Source organism: Schistocerca piceifrons, chromosome 2 (assembly GCF_021461385.2).
Source record: "Schistocerca piceifrons isolate TAMUIC-IGC-003096 chromosome 2, iqSchPice1.1, whole genome shotgun sequence".
Classification (NCBI taxonomy): Eukaryota; Metazoa; Arthropoda; class Insecta; order Orthoptera; family Acrididae; genus Schistocerca; species Schistocerca piceifrons.
In genome coordinates this window covers 421,908,085-421,926,197 of record NC_060139.1, presented here as the reverse complement: position 1 = coordinate 421,926,197, position 18,113 = coordinate 421,908,085, and positions in this window count along the sequence as shown.

Sequence of the window (18,113 nt, the reverse complement as noted above, 5' to 3'; positions counted from 1 at the left end):
CCATAATTGTCAACAACCTCGAGAATATGTTCCGCGTGCCCTGTGTTATGGTAATTTGTGTCTTGGTTCTTACGTAAACCCCGTCCTTCTTGCCTAGTTTCTCTCCCTTATCCGGGACTAACAGTCACTAGTCTTTGCCCGTTACAGATCACATTATTTGGTCTCCTATGATCTGTAGCGCCTTGACAATCATTGTACCTATCTCTGTTGTTCGGATCTGGTGGATTCCAGTAGCTTGGTTCATACCTACGGCTAGGTCTCTTTTGACAACAATTGTTTCCCTGATAACCTGGGTGTTAAATTACGATAACCGAAATTTCTCTGCCTGTTATCTGGCAGTGAGGCATATGGGTGCAAACCGTGGCCGCTGTTGCCGTTACCAGGTTGATGGTTCCATTGCTTTGGACAACTGAACATGCATTCGAATTATCTCCTTGAGCTTGGCTATTTTCATGTATGATGTCTATGGAATCCATCACCAAAAGAAAATATTAAAGGCCTGTCTCAGGTATAGTGAGCAATTTCTCTGTCAAATTTGGAGGCAGTCCATTTTTCAGTATCTTTAACACGTCCACATGCGTGATAGGATTACTGCAGTATCTAGCTTTATTTATATACTTTTGGAAGTGTTTTCCCAATCCCCCTTGCTTGCCGTTGAACAGTTGCGGGTCGAGCACTTCTCACCGCAATCGTTCTTGAACACCGGTGGACCAAACCTTGTCTAAAAAGGCCTTCTCATTCTGCTCATGTGTGTGACAACGTTCTGCAATATCTGCTGCACAGAGCAGTGCATCTCTTTGGGTGAATACTAACGCGTAGTATATTTTTTGTGATTCTGTGTAGCTACGCGGCAATACGTTGCGGAACTCTCTTATAAAAATTACGGTGTGAACCTTTTTTGTCTCTGTGAAAAACTCCTGAAACTGCCATATATTAATAAGCTTTCATCCACCAATATTTATGAAAGACAGGGTCCTGTTCCAACGAGCGTGGTAATGACATGTGTGGCAATTGGCGGTAATTTATTTGGTTTGTCATCGGCATCGGCGGTTCATTATACGCTACGAAGCCCTTTTCATTGACATTATGAAACTGCGGAGGTAAAAATGTACTTTCTCTTTCATTTATTATGTTTCCCTGTATGGTTCCTGCGTTAAAGGATTCATTCGAACTAATTCTGCCACTGTCCAGTTCAGAACGACTTCATTGTAGAGCAGGTTTGATATCCTTGTCCAGCTAAGTAACGATTTTATTTTTCTATTCTTCCAACAATTTTTCGATGCCGGTTCCATAGGTTAGATACTGCAACAGAAGTTTTCTATGAATGTGATGTCACTGTCGAATGCATCCATGTCCACACGATCGTCCAACGTCTTTAAATGCTGCGCGTGGTAGCCGTGAGGTCAAGGCGTTTTGTCACGGTTCGCGCGGCTCCACCCGTCGGAGGTTCGAGTCCTCCCTCGGGCATCGGTGAGTGTGTTGTCCTTAGCATAAGTTAGTTTAAGTTAGATTAAATAGTACGTAAGCATAGGGACCGATGACCTTAGCAGTTGGTCCCATAGTCCTTACCACAAATTTCAATTTCAACGTTTTTGTGTCTTTGTCAATGCGTATTTGTTCTAGTTTTATGAACCCTACGTCTTTCGATATTTTTTTCACTTCGTCGGGAAGTTCATCACAAACGATTAGTGTTTCTGAAACCCGTGGATAGATGGTATTATTGTGATGTGCTGTTTACAGATTGCCTTGCTTTTCAGTGAGCTCGTCTAAACTATCCGTAGTTTTCTTATTTCTTCAAGTAATTGTAAAAATTTTGGCCTAAATCATTCGATAAATCTTAAAATGTTTGATCAAACTCGCTCGGCATGTCAGTAAAATTTCGACTGAGGTCCTTTGACATATTTGTAAATATATATTGTAAAATTTCTACCATCTCCTTGATGTTGCTCGGCTCCGGCAATGTGTTCTTTCCTGATATTTGGGGTGTTCTTTTTCCGTAAACGTTTTGTGTTCACGCGACAACGGACTGTCGCAAATTTCATTCAGCTACTATACCTCTTCCAAAAGTAACAGAAGTAAAATCACTGTCTGTTGACAGTTGTGCCAGCAATTCATCTGTTGTCTGCATTGAAATATTTCCGAATAATATGTTTTTGCCTGTAACTTAAACCATCATTATTGCTCGTGTAATTGTCATCTTGTTTCGCTGTGTCAGTAATTTCATTTTGTACATTCAAATTAATTATTTCCTGATCTTAGTTAATGAAAATATTTCAATTCATTTCATAACTTTGTTTTGGTTCCATATCGTTGAATATATATGTATACCTTTAGTTATGTTAATTATTGTTCAAATTAGTGCAAATTATATTTAGTTTTCATTGAGAGTTCAAGTATAGTAATTACTCACAACAAGGTGGTTGCTGTTCATTGAGCACAAATTAAATGGTGCCATTATTTGCCTACTAATTTTCCCACAAATGGTGCTGCAAAAAATTTTAGAAAAAATTTGAAATTGCTAAACGGAAGGAAAGCAAGGACTTAACTACTTTTGAATATAGCTAGAGAGTGCTAATGATTAAGATAATTAGTAATACTTGGTCCTATCTTGTCTTTCGCTGATGTTCTCATTTGTTTATTTACGTAAATTTTCTCTTGAATTATAGTTTTGTATTTCCTTTTATTGTTGCGTTGCAGATTTACTTCTGGGCTTTTGTTTTCTTTTGTTTTCTTGATGATCTCGTACCATTCAACAAACAAAATGTACATCATTATAATTTGAACAATGAAATTCTTTACAATAGAATGAACAATAGTACAATATAGGATAGGCTGAGTCCCTGTGAGGATACTAGTCTAATGAATTAAAAAATGTGTAATGTATTCATATTGTTTTAAGGCGTCCCTCTTAGAAATTAAAAGAAACATTATACAAAAGTTTTATAATGACTTTTCTACACATATCGTTGACGCTTTTTATGTTGTCCTTTCTGGATAAATATTAATGCCGATGGGCTTTAAAATAGTGAAGATCGACTTTTACCTCTGGATTTCGTAGTATTCCAGGTCACATGAGTTAATTGTAGTCTGTCCAACCCATCTTGCATTGTTTCCGTGTAGCCTAGACTCAGCGTTCGGACGTTTTTTTGCATTCCACCGTGCTGTGACTTTCGTAGACTAATAATTCTTCCATCATAGTTTCACAGAGAAATAAGTAAAATAACTTTACTTTTAACAATGTTGGTAATTATATTTCCCATACAAGAATTTTTATTACAGAGCGCTGTTTTGGCTACTCTTGTACCGAGCTATCTCAGCATCTTATCACCGACAGAAGAACCTAATTTTTTTTTTTTAAATTAATGTAGCCTAATATTCAGCTTTCATTTGCTGCTTCCGATTCTTGATTATCACTACTGGTACAATTTACCGCCAGCTGTTATTGGATAATAAAGTTTATTGTCGAAACAAAAGGAAAAAAATACTTTTTTTTCTTTCGTAATGTTTAGATATATTATACCATCTACACTATCATGAAGGGCAAATGGGAACGAAGAACGAAAGAAGACCTGTACCAGCACTTCGTAAAGCCGCATGTTGGCCGAATATTAGGACACAAGAGGCTACAGTGGTTTTGTCACACCCTTCGAGCTGATAGATCACTCCTACACCGAGCCCTCCATTCTCAACCTGCAAGAAAACGCCCAAGGGCATGTCCAAGGACGCGATCGAAAGGTCGAGTATTAACCGTCTTTAAGGAAATGGAGCCGATAGTGGTGGAACACGAAGCTCCGGGACCGGCAACGATGGGCTGCCTTCTGCAGCAGATATCTCCTCTGTTGCGAATAACCGATCTTTTTTATTGTGTTTTTTGTAATGCGTTCTATAATGTTTTAGTAGAGTGCTATTTTTTCTCCTTTGTTGTGTGGTAATTTCTTCCATTTTTCTGCTATCGGCCTTAAAGGCTGTTTAATACAATAAATGATGACGATATCAGTTCCTAACCTCGTAATTTTTTATATATTCGGAAAACAAGAGTCAAATATTTGCGACAAAAGCGAAGAAGAGAATGATTTCAATTTCGGTGCTAGCATTGCATTACCTCCTTCCTCGTTTCTCATTGGTTACCTGAGAGTGTCAACCTGTTGGCTACATGAAAGTACATGCTGCGAACGTATGGGTAGTAGAGAAACACCGCTGTAATTGGCGAAGCCCCGGCTCCAGACTTTAGCCGTCTTCTGGCGTACTGCCGTCTGGTAGACACCCGTATCAACTGCCTACAGCTTCATAGATATTACGACATTATCTGCTACACAATTTCTATACGTCGTAAACAGTAACGATCGTACCAAACTTTCTTTGTGGTACTCCTAAAATTACGTTTACCTCTGTCGATTCTGTTTTGTTAAGAGCGCAGTACTGAATTCTGTCTGCAAGCAAGTTCTGAATGACCTCATAAAACTGGCCCGATACTGAATAAGCTCCTATTTTATTCACCAACGACAGTGTGGAACTATATCAAACGCTTTCCTGAAGTCAAGGAACACGGCATCAGCCTAGACGCAGATGTCCGCGGCGCTCTGGATCTCATAGGCGAGAGTGTGGGCGACTGCAGACAGACGACGGTGTCGCTGTTTGCTCTGCCTGGTGGTACACACACTTTGTGGTTGCCAGAGTCAAGAGCAGGCCAGCCGTTCTCACTGTGACACTCCCCGCCGTGTCCCACTTGTCACGAGAAGGCAATTGTGGCGCCGCCCAGTGCGTACCAAAATGCTGTTTGCCATCACCGCTCGCCATCGTTGTTTGTTAGGGTCGCTGGGTACTGGGTGAGAGAACCCGGGTTTCTTTCTCCCTTTTTATGAGATGGGAATATTATAAAATCTTTCTCGGTGCTCATACCGCGCCAGATCTAAGTGTGTCCACAACATTTCAGAAGACGTTCAGTCTCCTCCCATCTTCGGGCGAGATGCCAGTTGCTCACAGACAATCTCCTTCAGCCCGTTTTACGTTTTCTGGCAAAAATCTGCTTCTCATTTTGGGTGCGCGTCACGCGCTTGCTACTTAATCAGCCGCCATCTACGTCGTGAGTTGATCAGCGACGCCAATAACGAACTGAATGTGCCGAAAGTGGAGTTCCGAAAGCTTGAGCATGTCGAAGGCTGCCCTTGCACGGAAACAAGGGACTGTGCGTTACTCTTCTAACGTAAGAGGCTGCTCTAGTCTCACCGAGCTTACTCCTGGCTTAGAAATGGATTTTGTGTTTCGTTGGTTGCTTTGTTGCACGTGTATAAACAATGCGAAAGTTGCTCGAAGGCCTGGCATTTTTCTACTTCCGCAAGAGAGACGAAATTTCTGAAAGCAAAACGGCATTTTCATTTCACGATATTTGAACAAATAAGGCCTAAACCAATAGTAAATAAAACGTAAACGGATAAACATTTTAATGAAAATTGTTTCATCAATGAGGAAGTAAATCTACTTAACGGGGAAAATAATTTTCGATGTTATGTCACACTTAGAAAGAAAGCGTGATACAAAACATAAAACCGCTCTATTTTCTGCGTCGTAAATATTGATTGCTAGGTAAGTACACTATCTGATCAAAATTATCTGGACACCTGTAAGTGGACATCAATACGCTGTGTATGCAACTTCCACCTTTATGACAGCGTGGACTCTGCTGGAGTCTGAACGTCTGTGGAGAGAGAAGCTGCGGTCTAGAGCGAAGTTGACGTTCTAACTTATCCCAAAGATGTTCCAGTTCTTTTTTCAGGAACGTTATTGTCCACAAATCATTGCCTCACAGATGCTGCTTTATGACAGGCTGCATTGTCATGCTGATACGAACAATAATCATTTGCGAACTGTTCCTGTACTATACGCAGTACACAATACAGTAAAATGTGTTGGTATCCTTATGCCTTAAGTGTTTTCTTAAGTGCAAGTAGGGGATTACACCTCAACCAAGAAAAGCACCACCCCCCTACCGAAATACCACCCACCGTACTTCACTGTTGGCATTGCACGTGATGAAGCTAACGTTCTCCAGGTATTCGCCAAACTCAGATCCTTCCATCGGACTGACACTGGGCATATAATGATCCATCACTCCAAATAACTCGTTTGCGGTCGTCCACTGTCCAGTGGCATCGTTCGTACACCATATCAAACGTCCCTTAGCTTTTTTGACTACTTGATTGTGTAACTTAAAAGGAGCTAGAATGAGATCTTCACTCTGCAGCGGAGTGTGCGCTGATATGAAACTTCCTGGCAGATTAAAACTGTGTGCCGGACCGAGACTCGAACTCGGAACCATTGCCTTTCGCGGGCAAGTGCTCCACCATCTGAGCTACCCAAGCACGACTCACGCCCTGTCCTCACAGATTTACTTCCGCCAGTACCTCGTGGCCTACTTTCCACCTACTGGCGGAGGTAAAGCTGTGAGGGCGGGGCCTCAGTCGTGCATGGGTAGCTCAGATGGTAGAGCACTTGTCCGAGAAAGGCAAAGTTCCCAAGTTCGAGTCTCGGTCCGGCACAGAGTTTTAATCTGCCAGTTGTTGTTGTTGTGGTCTTCAGTCCTGAGACTGGTTTGATGCAGCTCACCATAATACTCTATCCTGTGCAAGCTTCTTCATCTCCCAGTACCTACTGCAACCTACATCCTTCTGAATTTGTTTAGTGTATTCATCTGTTGGTCTCCCTCTACGATTTTTACCCTCCACGCTGCCCTCCAATACTAAATTGGTCATCCCTTGATGCCTCGAACGTCTCCTACCAACCGATCCCTTCTTCTAGTCAAGTTGTGCCACAAACTCCTCCCCAATTCTATTCAATACCTCCTCATTAGTGATGTGATCTACCCATCTACTCTTCAGTATTCTTCTGTAGCACCACCTTTCGAAAGCTTCTATTCTCTTCCTGTCCAAACTATTTACCGTCCACGTTTCAGTACCATACATGGCTACACTCCATACAAATACTTTCAGAAACGATTTCCTGACACTTCTATCTATACTCGATGTTAACCAATTTCTCTTCTTCAGAAATGCTTTCCTTGCCATTGGCAGTCTACATTTTATATCCTCTCTACTTCGACCATCATCAGTTATTTTGCTCCCCAGATAGCAAAACTCCTTTGCTACTTTAAGTGTATCATTTCCTAATCTAATTCCTTCAGCATCACCCGACTTAATTCGACTACATTCCATTGTCCTCGTTTTGCTTTTGTTGATGTGCACCTTATATCCTCCTTTCAGGACGTTTCTTAAAAGGAGAGTCCCGACCGTTGTGACCCACTCGTTTTAACTCCCTACGCCCTGTCATTATGCTGGTTGGAACCACTATGGAACTCGCGAGTGTTACCTTACCCTGATTTCATCCAACTGTTTACCACTGCTCTCCGGTAAGCTCGGCGTCTCCTGTCCGTCAGTACATGAGGTGCACGCACTCTTCGTTTGACTATAGTTACTTCCTTGCGCTTCCACTTCAGTCACGTCACCGACAGTCAACTTCGTCATATTTAGAAGGATTGAAATATCACTAGTGTAACTGCAACTCAGGTAACATCCAATGTCTCATCTACAGAGTGTTTATAATTAAACTTTCGCTACTCGATCCAGTCTAGACGGAAAATTATTCACCGTATGGGTACCCAACTTTTTAGGAATTTTGTTCAGTCTCTGCGCTGCAGTATCTGCGTTGTCACTAATCAGGGGCGATTCTAGAAGTCGGTCAAGGAGGTGGGGGGGGGGGGGAGGGGCTAATAGGGACAGGGGTTCGAGGGAATGGAATGCTGCTTAACAAAAGAAGGGTTGGGGTCCTCTACCGACAAACTGGTAAAATTTGGTTTTGCTTAAAGTAGTGTTGGTAACTATTTTGGAGTTCAGTGTAAAAAATGTGTATTAATAAATAATAAGACTCCCATTCTAAGTTAAATGATATTTATTGGTTTAGATAGTAAGTTGTTTGCTGCTCTTAGTCTTTTGTTAAAAAGTGTTTCAAATACATTGCAACCTATATTGCTAAATAATTATAAAAAATGATGGAATCTTTTGGAATATTATATTCGCTGATTTCTGAAGTCATTTTATCGAGTGTAATATGATTATTGAGGGGGGGGGGTGGCTATAACCCCCATTAAACCCCCCCTCCCTCCTTGCCATAGCTCCTGTCAGTAATGGTAGGACAATGACTTGCCGTTAGGCGCCGGTGCTGGTACGACAACGTAGGGTTGAAACACAAGCATCAGTACGCATCACAGTTACAGGCAGTCAACATGGGTCTGGCCAAGCTGAGTTGGGCTTTAATCGTAGAGCTGTTTCCTCAAAGCAACTGCACTAGTGCTGCTGCTCTTGGTGTGTATCGAACCATTAAAGAAATAGAAGAGAGGTTCTCTTTCCGCACCGGTGTTGAAGGAAACGATTCGGTAGTTCGAATTAACTGGCGATTTGCGAATTGCTTCTAGGAGAGGCTGACAGCCAACTGCGCCACAAATTGTTGATGAAGTAACCGTTGCCATGATTGAGAATTCTGGATGCAGTATGCGATCTTGAAACAGTGCAAGAGCTGTGTCACTACAGCTGAACATTCCACGGTCCATCTGAGATACTTCGGGCAGCAGAAGAGCAATCTCTAGTGCGATTCCAGGCTGTCGTTGATGCAGATGGTCGTCATACTGACCAACGTTTGTAGCCTGGGACATGAACATCGTACGCAATTAAGAAATGTTACCGTCTCATGTGGAAATTAAAATGTGTTTCTTTTAACGGTTTATTCTTTATTTCTGTTTCACATGACCTTACAAGTATTCAAGGGAGTTTTATTGTCCTAGAATTACTCGTTTCTCAGGGGGCTCTCTCAAGTAGCGAAGGTTTAGTTATAATCACACTGAGCCATCCTGACCAACCCATTCTCTATGGCAATACTCCCTGCCTCACTTTACATTGCCGCGTCCTTTCCACATCACATATAATGTCTGAACACTTTTGATCAGGAAGTGGATACTCGTGTCCCAACAAAAATAATGAAATGATCGAATGGCATTGTTGGCTGGGAGGCCCGATTCGGGAAGTTCGGCCACCGAGTGCGAGGTTTATTTCAATTGACGCCACATTGGGCGACTTGTTTGCTGGTGATAAGAATGAAATGATGATGAGGACAACACAACAGCCAATCCACGAGAGCAGAAAGTCTCCAACCCGGCCGGAAATCGAGCCCGGCCCCGCTGCATGGGAGGCGAACACTTTACCACTCAGCTAAGAAGGTGGACTGTCCCAACAGACCACTAAATGATAAAACTCCATGTAGCGATATCGCATCATATATAACTAGAAATAAAATATATTACGTTTGTGTTACTTTAGAAATTAGCCCATTTCGTGGCTCTGAAGCTTCTTTTCTGAGTTATCATACCTTGTCCTTTAATTGTAAGAATCAGTGCTCTGGCTGTGTACGCCTGCCGACTGTTCGATTTCATCTACCATTTTGACATTCGTGTTCGCCTAAAATGCAGAACACGAACGTCCAATTTACCATTTTCGTGTATTTAAGTACTGCTTCGGCTGACAGAAAATATATCTCTTCGAAAAAAAATTAGCATGCAAATTGAATTGCCCGACATTGCCCTATACTCCACGAACAATGCGTACCACAAACATCATGTGATTAATTGCCGACAGCATTCCGCATACAGAAGGGGCTATTAGGAATAACGCCTGCAATGCATACAGAGTTTGGTAGGAAGAGTTATATTCCACTGGAATTTGGAAGGTGGGCGAAGAGTTCATCGGCAATCACAGTCGATGAGGGCATGTCCTACAGTTCGCTATTAACCATTCTCCTTCTGGTGTTCAGTTGAATTAATGGCAGTGAAATCTGGCATCGAAAGTTGACATGATGCCAGAAATAAATGTTACTCCAACATGGATGAAGTCTGGGTGTACATTTCAGGGGATTCATATTGTTTCATACTTCTTTATCCACTGAGAACTCATTAATCTGCTATTTGCAAATCTTTTCAAAAATGGAGCTATGTTCGAGCTACTGTGTAACTAAACACATTGTTGATCTGGGACACAGCAAGTAATTTATGTTTTCATTGCTTTTGTTAGAACTCTCCAAGAATATCACGCTAAAATAAATATATCGTCTTGTTTGCTGCATCATTGCTTACTTCTGAGGTAATGGATGCAAATCTCTGTCTGGTCATTCTGGTTTAGGTTCTCTGTGCTTTCACTAATCCACATAGGACGAGTGTCAACTAGTTCAATAGAAAATCAGTAACATATTTTCTTTACACATCTTTGTCATATCTGGCCTCATACTCTGCGTAGTGTTGCTTTGCATGCTTCATACAGAATTAATATCATAGATTTCCTAGTTTCATTATTGACGTTTGGTTTTAGAACATTCTTGCCTGTCTCTGTACTCCCACTAAAATTTCTTAATATTTCGACTACCAAAAATGAATTTACATTGCCAAAGGTTTTCTCTGAGTCCTCTAATGTTATGTACATACTAAATTTTGTTTCTTCTTTCCATTATAAGTGCAAAGTCACTGCTGCCCCTTCTGAAAGGAATTTTCTATTTCTTGTCCTTGTTGTCGGTAATGTGTGTAACGTAGAGAAAACTGTATTCGACACTTTGGCAAATTTTCTTATGGCGTATTCCTGTTTTAGACAAACAATCATAGTTTTTATGCCAATGGATTTCTGAAGCATCGTTGGTGCCTGTTGTGGGTATGTAGTCTTGAAATAGATTGTACACAAATATCAAAATAAATTCTTCGGCACAGCAGCAAGGAGAAACTGGCAATGTTCCTAGACTAAATTATCAATATTGGGTAGTGTGATTCTTTACACTTAACATGTAATCAGTTAGATATACAGAACTGATAGCAAGCCAAAGTCGACAACAATAGTTCAGGTATACATGCCGACGTCGTAAGCGGAAAATGAAGAAACAGAGATGGTGTATGAGGATACTGAACAGATAATTCAGTATAAAAAGGCAGTTGAAAATACAGGGTGATTCAAAAAGAATACCACAACTTTAGGAATTTAAAACTCTGCAACGACAAAAGGCAGAGCTAAGCACTATCTGTCGGCGAATTAAGGGAGCTATAAAGTTTCATTTAGTTGTACATTTGTTCGCTTGAGGCGCTGTTGACTAGGCGTCAGCGTCAGTTGATGCTAAGATGGCGACCGCTCAACAGAAAGCTCTTGTGTTATTGAGTACGGCAGAAGTGAATCGACGACAGTTGTTCAGCGTGCATTTCGAACGAAGTATGGTGTTAAACCTCCTGATAGGTGGTGTATTAAACGTTGGTATAAACAGTTTACAGAGAATGGGTGTTTGTGCAAAGGGAAAAGTTCTGGACGGCCGAGAACGAGTGATGAAAATGTAGCACGCATCCAGCAAGCATTTGTTCGCAGCCCAGGAAAATCGACTCGCAGAGCTAGCAGAGAGCTGCAAATTCCACAATCAACTGTATGGAGAGTCCTACGAAAAAGGTTAGTTATGAAACCTTATCGTCTGAAATTGGTTCAAGCACTGTCTGCAGCTGATAAGATTAAAAGAATCGATTTCTGTGATTTTATCCTTGCTCAAATGGAAACAGATGAATCTTTCGTTTCAAAGATTGTGTTTAGTGATGAAGCAACTTTCCACACTAACGGGAAAGTCAACCGTCACAATGTCTGTATATGGGGCACTGAGAATCCGCGGGAAACAACTCAGTATGAACGTGACTCGCCTAAGGTGAACGTTTTCTGTGCCATTTCAGCCAATAAAGTTTTTGGTACCTTTTTCTTCGAAGGTGCTACTGTAACTGGACTACAGTATCTGGAGATGTTAGGGAATTGACTGTTCCCTCAGCTCGAACAAGAAGCACAACAATTCTTATTTCAGCAGGATGGAGCGCCACCACATTGGCACTTATCTGTCCGTAACTACCTGAATGTCAACTACCCGAGGCGATGGATCGGCCACCAGGCAGCCCGTGACAGAGCACTTCATCACTGGCCTCCAAGAAGCCCTGATCTTACCCCCTGCGATTTTTTCTTATGGGGGTATGTTAAGGATATGGTGTTTCGGCCAACTCTCCCAGCCACCATTGATGATTTGAAACGAGAAATAACAGCAACTATCCAAACTGTTACGCCTGATATGTTACAGAGAGTGTGGAACGAGTTGGAGTATCGGGTTGATATTGCTCGAGTGTCTGGAGGGGGCCATATTGAACATCTCTGAACTTGTTTTTGAGTGAAAAAAAACCTTTTTAAATACTCTTTGTAATGATGTATAACAGAAGGTTATATTATGTTTCTTTCATTAAATACACATTTTTAAAGTTGTGGTATTCTTTTTGAATCACCCTGTATAATAATCATGGGGGATGGAAATTCCGTTGTAGGGGGAAAAGTAGAAGAAAGAGTGACGGGAAAATATGGACTTCTTTGGTAGGTATGAGAGGGGAAGAAGACTAACTTCTACAATAAAAATCAGCTAGTAATAGCTAATAATCTGCTCAATAATCACACTAGGGGGGGTGTACTTGAAAAAGTCCCAGAGACACAGGAAGATTCCAGCTCTATTACAGCATGGCCAGACAGAGATTCTGAAATCAGACACAGGATTGGAAGGCGTACCCAGGAGCAGATATAGACTCAGATCACAAATTAGTAATGATCTGGAGTACACTGAAGATTACGATTATCACCCGGAAGAATCAGTGTGGAAGGAATTGGGATGCTGAAGTTCTGAGGAAGAATGAGACGTGCTTGAAGACTGCGCTGAGGAATACCACAGCAGGTAGTTCCGTTGAGTTTGAGTTGACATCTCTAAAAAGAACAATCGAAGTTGCTGGATAGACAAACATAGAAATAAGGAAGGTAACTGCAAAGAAACCCTTGGGTGGCAAAATTAATTCTTCAACTGTCGACAAAAGAAAGTAGTTAAAAAATTTTCAGGAAAAGACAGAAATACAGCAACATAAATTACTCAGAAATGAAATAAATAGGAAGTGCGGGGAAGTCAAAGCGAATTGGCTGCAAGATAAATGTGTAGAAATCGATAAACAAATGATCAGCGGAAGGAGTGACTCAATACACAGAAAAGTGAAAACAACCTTCGGTGAAATTAAAAGCAAGAGCGGAATGGGAATTCCACTGTTACACGCAGAGGAAAGAGAGACTAGGTGAACTGAGTACATTGAAGGCCTTCGCGAAGGTGAGGAATTGTCTGATGAGGCAATAGAAGAAGAAACCGAAGTCGATATGGAAGAGATAAGGGATCCACTATTATAATCAGAATTTAAAAGAGCTTTGCAAAATCATTGGTGGAAGTGGCAACCAAGAGACTATTCAAGTTTGTGTGATCGGCGACATACCAACAGATTTTCGAAAACATCTCGTCCATTAGATTCCGAAGACAGCTAAAGGAGATAAGTGCAAGAACTATAGCACTATCAGCTGAACAACTCGTGAATCCAAGTTCCTGACAAGAATAATATACAGAAGAATGAAAAAGAAAACTTAGCAACTCCTAGGCGATGATCAGATGGCCTTAGGAAATGTGAAGGCACAGGAAACGCAGTTATGACTTTGGGCGTGATAATGGAAGCAAGACTGAAGAAAATCAAGACCCGTTCACAGACAGGACTTGTCGACCTGGAAATAGCATTCTACAATTTATAATGGTGCAAGATATTAGAAATTATGCGAAAAGTAGGAGTAAGTAAGGATTCTTTGATGGCATTGCTATCCTCAGTAATGGTGAAGAAGAATGACAAGATCTGTTGAATGGAATGAACAGTGTACTAAGTAAAGAATAAGAATTTGTTCCAAATTAAGTAAAGGCAATAAATGTTGTCCATATACGAATTACGCCAATTTATGATGGGAAACGCTAGCTTTATAGCACCTAAAAAAATTTAATTTCAGGTTGCTACCTGATTGTCCCTGTTGTTGTTGTTGTTGTGGTCGTCCTGAGACTGGTTTGATGCAGCTCTCCATGCTACTCTAGCCTGAGCAAACTTCTTCATCTCCCAGTACGTACTGCAAACCTACATCCTTCTGAATCTGCTTGTTCTCCCTGCACGATTTTTATCCTCCACCCTGCCCTCCAATGCTAAATTGTCCCTAAATTTTAAAAATCCAATTAAATAAAATTTTTATGGCTAACATTCTCTCCTGGTCTTCACAGCGAAGAATTACTCAAATATTTTATCGAAAATTGTAATTTTATGGTATTTGAAATGCCTAATTTCATGTTAGAATGTGATTGTACAACATTTTTAAAAATCGTAAAAAATACGTAATTTAGTGTTAGAAACTTACCATCTAATTATTAAAAACCCAGTCAAAATTTGTATGACTAAAACTACTCTTCTGGTATCGAGGCAACTTAGAAAACAGTAATTGAATGATAACTAGTTTGTCTGCATGCGTGAACGCCAATTGAGAGTCAGACGATGACTTGATACTCAAGAGTCCAGGCTGTTCCAGCCCGTCCTGCTGCGCAGAACTTTGTCGCTCGCTGTGATCGTCGAATGGGCCGGCAGGGCACGGAGGACCCTTGTAATCTGTCTCTGGCGCCTTCCTGCCCTGTCGGAACAGCCTGCACTGTCTTCATTCAGTCGGTCAGCGTGCTGCTTCTGATTCGTCAGTGGTTAAAAGAATTTGCTGCTTCCTCTACACACGGAAGAGTTAATCACTGTAATGTGTGCAAAAAAGACGTAAGTAAAATGTTAATCTCTTATCTGTTATTCCCACTCAGAGAGCAGAGATACGTTTCTTTTTTTCGAGTTAACTTGGACCAGACGTAAGCGAATGCAAAAATATTGTTTCTAAACCATAATGTATGTTAATTTTGCCAAGCAGATCTTTTACGTAAATTCTTCTACAAATTATTTCTCATTTCTTTTTGTTTTTAGGTACGTTGTGGACAGAGGTGGCATTAAAGTCAGCATGTTGCAGGGATTAAACACCAGGCAAATTTAAAATATATATCAAACTTGAAACAAACGTTTGTAACTAAACCAAATGCAACAAACAAAAACGAATTTAGTCTTCATCTGTGTCGAGTCATTGTTGCAGCAAACATACCATCAAAGCAGTTGAAAATAGTCAGTTCAAAAGTTTTCTAGAGAAATACTGTCACCACAGCATTCAATCTGAAACCACACTAAGAAAGAATTATTTAGATGCTTTATGTTGTTGTTGTTGTGGTCTTCAGTCCAATACTAAATTTGTGATCCCTTGATGCCTCAAAACATGTCCTACCAACCGATCCCTTCTTCTAGTCAAGTTGTGCCACAAACTTCTCTTCTCCCCAATCCTATTCAATACCTCCTCATTAGTTACGTGATCTACCCACCTTATCTTCAGCATTCTTCTGTAGCACCACATTTCGAAAGGTTCTATTCTCTTCTTGTCCAAACTAGTTATCGTCCATGTTTCACTTCCATACATGGCTACACTCCATACAAATACTTTCAGAAACGACTTCCTGACACTTAAATCCATACTCGATGTTAACAAATTTCTCTTCTTCAGAAACGATTTCCTTGCCATTGCCAGTCTACATTTTATATCCTCTCTACTTCGACCATCATCAGTTATTTTACTCCCTAAATAGCAAAACTCCTTTACTACTTTAAGTGTCTCATTTCTAATCTAATTCCCTCAGCATCACCCGATTTAATTTGACTACATTCCATTATCCTTGTGTTGCTTTTGTTGATGTACATCTTATATCCTTCTTTCAAGACACTGTTCATTCCGTTCAACTGCTCTTCCAAGTCCTTTACTGTCTCTGACAGAATTACAATGTCATCGGCGAACCTCAACGTTTTTATTTTTTCTCCATGGATTTTAATACCTACTCCGAATTTTTCTTTTGTTTCCTTTACTGCTTGCTCAATATACAGATTGAATAACATCGGGGACAGGCTACAACCCTGTCTCACTCCTTTCCCAACCACTAATTCCCTTTCATGCCCCTCGACTCTTATAACTGCCATCTCTTTTCTTTACAAATTGTAAATAGCCTTTCGCTCCCTGTATTTTACCCCTGCCACCTTCAGAATTTGAAAGAGAGTATTCCAGTTAAAATTGTCAAAAGCTTTCTCTAAGTCTACAAATGCTAGAAACGTAGGTTTGCCTTTTCTTAATCTTTCTTCTAAGATAAGTCGTAAGGTTAGTACTGCCTCACGTGTTCCAACATTTCTACGGAATCCAAACTGATCTCCCCCGAGGTCCGCTTCTACCAGTTTTTCCATGCGTCTGTAAAGAATTCGTGTTAGTATTTTGCAGCTGTGACTTATTAAACTGATAGTTCGGTAATTTTCACATTTGTCAACACCTGCTTGCTTTGGGATTGGAATTATTATATTCTTCTTGAAGTCTGAGGGTATTTCGCCTGTCTCATACATCTTGCTCACCACATGATAGAGTTTTGTCATGACTGGCTCTCCCAAGGTCATCAGTAGTTCTAATGGAATGTTGTCTATTCCCGGCGCCTTGTTTCCACTCAGGTCTTTCAGTGCTCTGTCAAACTTTTCACGCAGTATCTTATCTCCCATTTCGTCTTCATCTACATCCTCTTCCATTTCCATAATTTTGTCCTCAGGTACATCGCCCTTGTATAAACCCTCTGTATACTCCTTCCACCTTTCTGCCTTCCCTTCTTTGCTTAGAACTGGGTTGCCATCTGAGCTCTTGATATTCATACAAGTGGTTCTCTTCTCTCCAAAGGTCTCTTTAATTTTCCTGTAGGCAGTATCTATCTTACCCCTAGTGAGACAAGCCTCTACATCCTTACATTTGTCCTCTAGCCATCCATGCTTAGCCATTTTGCACTTCCTGTTGATCTCATTTTTGAGACGTTTGTATTCCTTTTTGCCTGCTTCGTTTACTGCATTTTTATATTTTCTCCTTTCATCAATTAAATTCAATATTTCTTCTGTTACCCAAGGATTTCTATTAGCCCTTGTCTTTTTACCTACTTGATCGTCTGCTGCCTTCACTACTTCATCCCTCAGAGCTACCCATACTTCTTCTACTGTATTTCTTTCCCCCATTCCTGTCAATTGTTCCCTTATGCTCTCCCTCAAACTCTCTACAACCTCTGGTTCTTTCATTTTATTCAGGTCCCATGTCCTTAAATTCCCACCTTTTTGCAGTTTCTTCAGTTTCAGTCTGCAGTTCATAACCAATAGATTGTGGTCAGAATCCACATCTGCCCTTGGAAATGTCTTACAATTTAAAACCTAGTTCCTAAATCTCTATCTTACCATTATATAATCTATCTGATACCTTTTAGTATCTCCGGGATTCTTCCAGGTATACAACCTTCTTTTATGTACAAGTGGCTGTCTTTAATTTTCCTGTAGGCTGTATCTATCTTACCTCAAGTGAGATAAGCCTCTACATCCTTACATTTGTCCTCTAGCCATGCCTGCTTAGCTATTTTGCACTTCCTGTCGATCTCATTTTTGAGACGTTTGTATTCATTTTTGCCTGCTTCATTTACAGAATTTTTATATTTTCTCCTTTCATCAATTAAATTCAGTATTTCTTCTGTCACCCAAGGATTTCTACTAGCCCTCGTCTTTTTACCCACTTGATCCTCTGCTGCCTTCACTACTTCATCCCTCAAAGCTACCCATTCATCTTCTACTGTATTTCTTTCCCCCATTCCTGTCAATTGTTGCCTTATGCTCTCCCTGAAACTCTGTACAACCTCTGGTTTAGTCAGTTTATCCAGGTCCCATGTCCTTAAATTCCCATCTTTTTGCAGTTTTTTCAGTTTTAATCTACAGGTCATAACCAATAGATTGTGGTCAGAATCCACATCTGTCCCTGGAAATGTCCTACAATTTAAAATCTGGTTCCTTATTCTCTGTCTTACCATTATATAATCTGTCTGAAACCTGTCAGTATCTTTAGGGTTCTTCCATGTATACAACCTTCTTTAATGATTCCTAAACCAAGTGTTAGCTTTGATTAAGTTGTGCTCTGTGCAAAATTCTACCAGACGGCTTCCTCTTTCATTTATGAGCCCCAATCCATATTGCCCTACTACATTTCCTTCTCTCCCTTTTCCTACTGCCG